Genomic DNA, 6219 nt, shown 5'->3' with positions numbered 1-6219 from the left:
GGGTCTTTGCTGCTGTGAGACAAACCCCAGGCATTTGCAGGATGCCCGCTCCAGCATCCTTCGCCGTCCCTCTCATCTTGCTTGCTGCACCCGCGGCTGCCAGCCCCAGCCCGTCGGTGGAGCAGGGGCTGCCCGGGCCCCTTCCCTGCCTGCCGCGCTGGGTGCCAGGGCTCTTTCCCAGCCCTCCCAGCAGACGCTGGCGTCTCCCTGCAGAGCAGGGCTCCCCCTTCGCCATCCCGGGGGCTCTCGCAGGGCCGCATCCTGCCGAGCAGAGGGAGCTGATCTCTCTTTGCAGACCCCGCTGGTGGGTGCACCCTTCTCCAGCGCACGGAGAGGGTCCCCAGCTCCGGCCGGCCCCCCGGGGCGTTCCCGCTCCCCAGAGCTGTGGCCAGCGGCCAGCAGCCTCCCGGGTGGTCCCGGCTGTCAGGCAGCGCGTGGGCTGCCGGGGCCACCTGCAAGGGGCTTCCGGCGTAGGACAGGCTCCCTTCCTGCCCCCGCCGGGAGCCCAGCCAAGGGGGGGGGCCTGGATGGCTGCCTCCCCAAAGGCCATGGGGTGCAGCCAGCCTCGGGGGGGCTGTGGGCCCGGCTTTGGGCTTCTTCAGGCTGCTCCCCAGCGAGCCCTGGGGTCGATGGCTTTGGCAAAGGGCTGCTGGGAGTCTGAGCTGCTCCAGCTCATCCCGTTGCAACCCACACTAGGAGAGCAACCCGCTGGCTGCGGGCAGGCCAGGTTTGGGCAGCAGCTGGACAAGGCAGAGGCCCTGCTGACCGGTGGGTACCCCAGTGAGCCGGAGCAGAGGGAGGGTCTCCGAGCTCCTCCAAGGCAGCTGGGATGTTGCTAATGGGAAGGGGGGTGACAGCGTGTGGTCGTCCAGGGAGTTGCTTGGCAGGCTCTGCCCCCCGGGCCCGGGGTTAGAGGTGATGTCTGGCCGTAGGAAAGCACGCGTGGTGGTGGGAAGGAGCTGTGTTTGCTCCTCAAAATCCTCCAGACCTGCCTGCACCGTCTGGTCTGGAGGTGGCAGGTCCGTCTCGTACCGCACACGTGACCCACGAGCTGCACGTCAGCTCGTGCTCTGCGCAGCAGTGCTGGCACACCCCCTTCACCTGCGCCCAAGCAGTTCATCCATGCACGCGACGCATTTCGGCTGCACCAGCCTTGCTGCCTGGCACCTTCGCCCTCCGCTGTCTCACAAGCGGCCAGGCAGCATCTCGGACACAGCAGATCTGCTTGCACATCACATCGTGGGCACGTGCAGCCTTTCCAAACGTGCCCAAATCGCTGCCTGAGCGGTGGGCCCGGATGCCCAGGAGTTGTTTGCCGGAGCTGGCAGACAGGCAGAAGCTGCCAGATCATTTCCTGAAGTGGCAGAAAAAGGCTAACAGGGATTTTCTGCTGCAGCAAGCAGAACGGGCAGCAGGAGCATGAAGTGAGGCTAATGGCACACCTGAGTCGGCAGCAGGTGCCTTGGGACGAGAGCTGTTGGAGGGTCGCTGCCAGCACCAGTGCCGTTCCTGCCGCAGCCCACGCCAGCTCTGCCTGGCCGTGCACCCCTGTGGATGTGCAAACCCTCTTTTCCAGGTTCGGCCGAACCCAGGACAGGCTGTGGATGCCTCCGCTGTGTGCATGGGAATGGCTTGTTTCATGCTTGCGTGGAAAGCCCGAGGGCTTCCGGTGCAGGGGGCTCGGCTGGAAGAAGTCAGGCAAAAGGCTGGGGGGGATTTGCGCTGGTGAAAGCTGCCTGCTGGCCCCAGGCTTCTGCTCACCCACAGGACAGGCATAGCAAGAGGTGAGGGCAGGATGGCAGGATGCCTTGCCTGCCACACACGTTGTCCTGCTCCTCTCCGGGACTTCTCCAGCCCCAGGGAAGGACCACGGTTAAGGGAAGCCTCTGGGCAGACCCAGGAGCCCTGGGCAGGCAGCGAGGGGCAGGTTGGTGGGTCGTGCCAGGCTGCGCATGGTGCCCATCAGCCTGTGCCACCCATGCTTTGGCGATGGTCTCCTAAAGCCCTTCCCCAAGCCCTCCCAGGAGCGCGCTTAAGCCCGCTGCTCTTGCTGCAGGCGTGGGGAGTGCTGTGGGGCCGGCCCCTCCCCGCAGACAGGCGAGGGGGGCCGCTCGATCCGCTCCGGGCTGCAGTCCGGAGCAAAGCCCTTCACCCGGCTGCCTGATCCCTGTTAACGGCAGGAGAGGGGAGGCTGGCGCTGCCCACAGCAGCCCCACGGGCTGGCACTGCGCGACAGCGTGGGTGGTGGGGTGGCATCTCCTCTCCAAGGCTCCCACCGATCGCGCCCCTCGTTGCGGCTCCCGGGACCTGCTGGAGGGATGCCAGCCGGTAGCCGTGCCGTGCGGGGCAGGCTGGCGGGACGCTCCGGCCCTGCTCTGTCTCCATGGCTCCGGCATCCGCAGCAGGGACGTGTAGCTATATCTTTAAGAAGGGCCTGGGCTGGGGTGGGAGAAGCGTTTCCATCCAGCCTTTCTCTCAGCAAACCTGGATCGAGTTAGCGTTAGCGAGCGAGCGAGCGACGGAGTTGGCGCCATGGCCGTTCCCCCGCTCCCGGCCGGGGTAGCCGCCAGCTCACCCCGTGAGCGGCCATGGGGGTTCAGAGCAGCCGGTGGGGCACGGGGCAGCTTTCATCCCCCGTGGCCGCGGTCCCTGCAAGGAGAGGAAGAGGAGGAGGCAGAGCTGGGTACGTAGAAGTTTTATCCTCCTCCCCGCCCGCTGGACTCACTGCCCCGCTCCAGGGAGGGGGCTGGCAGCGCCGCAGGATGAGGGCAGGGAGCACAGTGGGTGCGCGGCACAGGACGGGTGGCTGTCTCCAGAGGTGGGTGCTGGCAGCGGGCAGCTCCAGGGCTTGCCCGCATGGCCGGGGCTGGCAAAGCCGCCTGCTTGGCTCCTCTTGGCTCCTACCCTCATGCGCTGAGCGATGGCGATGGCAGGATGGGGGCCGGCTGGGCACCTCACCGGCTGGGCACCTCACGCGAGGGCTTGCAGCACCGGGACACGCCGACGGTGACAGCAGGCAGAGCCCGTGGCGGGGATGCAGTGCCCCCCGCTCCCTGGGCAGCGCCCGTGCCCGTGCCCGGCCCTAGGGCTGGATGTGTCCCTCCTCTTCCTCCCCACTGGCTTGGGCTGGGGCAGGGAGCGTCCCCAGGGACCCCGTGCGGAGGAAGGTGCCCAGCGTGCCCCTGCGCTGCTGCCCGCCTCCTGCCGCTGCGGGCAGAAGTGCTGGGGGATCTGGTGGCCATGCGGGGGGAGATACCAGTGCCACGCCTTGCACCCCGTGTCTCCCGGGATGGGCTCATAAATGACAAAAACTAGTGATGGCATCACGGCCCGTAGCGGCAGCCCGGGTCTGCGCTGGTTCTCTCGTGCAGCGGTTTTGGGGTGCGTTCCGTTTTCCCGAGCCGGAGGAAGCTCTGGGTGACCGGGGATGCGGGTGCAGGTTGTTGAGGTGATCAGGGTCGGGGTCCCCGTGTCCCCTGGGCCTGACCTCTGCTTGGGCAGCAAGAGGCCTTGCAGCTTGTCCTGCGCCGGTGGCACGGTGGCCATCAGAGGACCCCGGTGCCGAGCCCACCGTGTGTTTTTCCCCCTGGGAGGGCCCAGAGCAGCGGTCCTGACCCTGGAGAAGAGCCTGGCTGTGTCACGGCCGCGATGCCGAGCTCTCGGCTCGGGCGCAGGGGGTCGGCACGCTGGTGCAGCCCCTCGCTGCGCTTGCAGGCCGTGCCTCCCCCGTACGCCCACCCCGTGCACGGCTGAGCGACGGACCCCGGCAGGCTGCTGGGGCCGCGGCTGCTCAGCGGGAGCCCGGCCGCTGCTTCCTCCGGCTGTGGGCAGAGCAGGAGGGCGGGGGACGGCGCGGGCGGTACCGACACCGCGGCCCGGGGAGGGCGGGCGAGTGCCCGGGGCAGCTCCCGGGACACGGAGCAAGGAAATAGGTTGCTGCGCCGGAGGAATGCCAGGAATGCAGAACCCGGAGGGGACACGAGGTGGCACGGCAGTTTCGGCCCGGCTTTTCGGTCGCTGCAGGCAGAGTCCCTGCCAGGGCCGGGCAAGGCCGCGCCGGGGCAGCTCGGCGGGGCGGGCGGGGGGGGGGGGCTGCCGGGCGCGGGGCTCCGCGGCCCGGGCTCTGCCGTCCAGCTCGGCCGGGACCCCGCCGGCGGCCGTGCCCCCCGGGACCCCCCGGGACCCCCCCGGGACGGGGGACCCCCTCAGGGTCCGACACAGCCCCGGGAGCCGTCACGACGCGCCCGCCGCAGTGCCCGTGCGGGGCTGCGCGGCCCCGGCCCCGCGCCGTTGTTCTGCAGTGAGCTCATCTGCTTTGCTGGTTATGATTTTTTAACGTGGTCTCTTGGCCAGAAAATAATCAGCTTGTCCACTTAGCGAGTGTTTATGGCTTCTTCAAAGAAGCTGCTTTCTCTGCCAGGAGAGGGGCTGCTTCAGGGGCGGGGAGCTGAGCCGCTCCACGGAGCCACCGGCACGGGCTGTTCCCCCGCCCCACGCCCGCAGCGGGCGGCCGGGGCACGCCAGGGTGCACCCGGCTGCTTGCACCCTCCTCCTTCGCTGGCCCCGTCACGGAGCACCCTGACCCCGGTGCTGCGGGTGGGCAGGACCGTCCAGGAGCCACTTCGTAGCGCGCGGGGAGCTCGCTTGGGCTGCAAGAAGCGCGCAGTTGGGAACACGCAGGCAAGCTGCATGCGCCCACAGGGCTCGGAGGAGGACTCGGGGTCTAGGGCTTCACCGCAAGAGATGACGAGTAGCTAGGAGCGATGGGGAGCTTGCTCGGCTCCCCGGGACGGGGTGCGGAAAGACGGCCGTGCTGTCGGATCGTGGACCCCACAACCCACAATGGGGCCGTTTGCAGAGGTGCCACTGCAGCCTGGCTCGACAGCGCGTGCCTTGGCTCGGCTGGGGGCTTGGGGGAATGGGAGAAAAGATTTTCTCGCTGGTATTTCTACAAACCACCCCAGGCTCACCTTGGTCCTTCGTCTTCCCAGAGAGCGTGCGGAAGCCAGGACGAGGTGGGAGCATGCCTGCGCTGCCCACAGCTCCTGCTGCGGCCCCATCGCGGGCTGTCCCCACGAGCCGAGGCGCTGCCACAGCCCTGCCCCGGCACGGGGGCACGGCACGGGGCTGCGGGAGCCGGGGGTGCCACCGCGGGGCCCCCGCACCACTGCGGCTGTCACACCCACCTGCTCCCACATCAGTCACACAAACCGCTCCTTGCGCCAAGTACTGATCCAATTTGTGGCTGTTTCCATAACAACCTCCCAGCGCTTTCTGGTCCTTTCTGTCGCTACGCGGATGCCGAGCTTCGGCGTGTAAGGGATGCTCCAGCCTGGGACGGAGCGGCTGGGCTGAGCCGTCACCGAGCGCCTCCGGCTCCTGGGTGCAAAGGGCCATTCACTTGCTGGCAGCCGGGGCACGCTGAGCAAGTTTCCCCCGACTGGGGAGTGGGTTTTTCCCCATCAGAGGGATATGGTGAGGTTTGGGCTGGAGGAAGAAGGAGCCCAAGGGCAATAGTCGATGCAGGCGTGCAGCCCTCTCATGGGGGGGGCCCCGAGCGCAGCTCAGCCTTGTGCGGATGTGGCACTGCCCGGGATGCTCAGTGTCAGGGATGGGGCTGCTGGAGGTGCTGCCAGCCAGAGACCCCCCCGGTTCTGCTACCAGAGACCCCCGCTACCCACAGGCCTGGCTCTTGCAGTGTCCCATGGCTCTCACGGGGCACCAGCCCCAAGAGCTCACCCCACACCCTCCTGTCTCCCACAGCACCCGTGCATGGCTCAGGCTGCTCTCGGAGCTGCCATGCTCCCTGCCCTCTTCATCCATCCATGCCCTGCTCAGCCTGTCACCCCGCAGGGCCAGCCCTGGGTCCCCCACCCAGCCCCAGCCCCATCACCCCACGGGGGCTGCCCAGCCCCAGTGCCCCCCACCCAGCCCCATCACCCCCGGGGGCTGCCCAGCCCCAGTGCCCCCCACCCAGCCCCATCGCCCAACTGATGCTTCTCAGCCCCGGTGCCCCCCACCCAGCCCCATCGCCCCACGGGTGCTGCCCAGCCCCGGTGCCCCCCACCCAGCCCCATCCCCCCCGGGCAGCTGCCCAGCCCCGGTGCCCCCCACCCAGCCCCATCGCCCCACGGGTGCTGCCCAGCCCCGGTGCCCCCACCCAGCCCCATCCCCCCCACGGGTGCTGCCCAGCCCCGGTGCCCCCCACCCAGCCCCATC

The sequence above is a fragment of the Ciconia boyciana genome, chromosome 12 (assembly GCF_034638445.1).
Source record: "Ciconia boyciana chromosome 12, ASM3463844v1, whole genome shotgun sequence".
Classification (NCBI taxonomy): Eukaryota; Metazoa; Chordata; class Aves; order Ciconiiformes; family Ciconiidae; genus Ciconia; species Ciconia boyciana.
Note: the sequence above shows the minus strand (reverse complement) of the source record.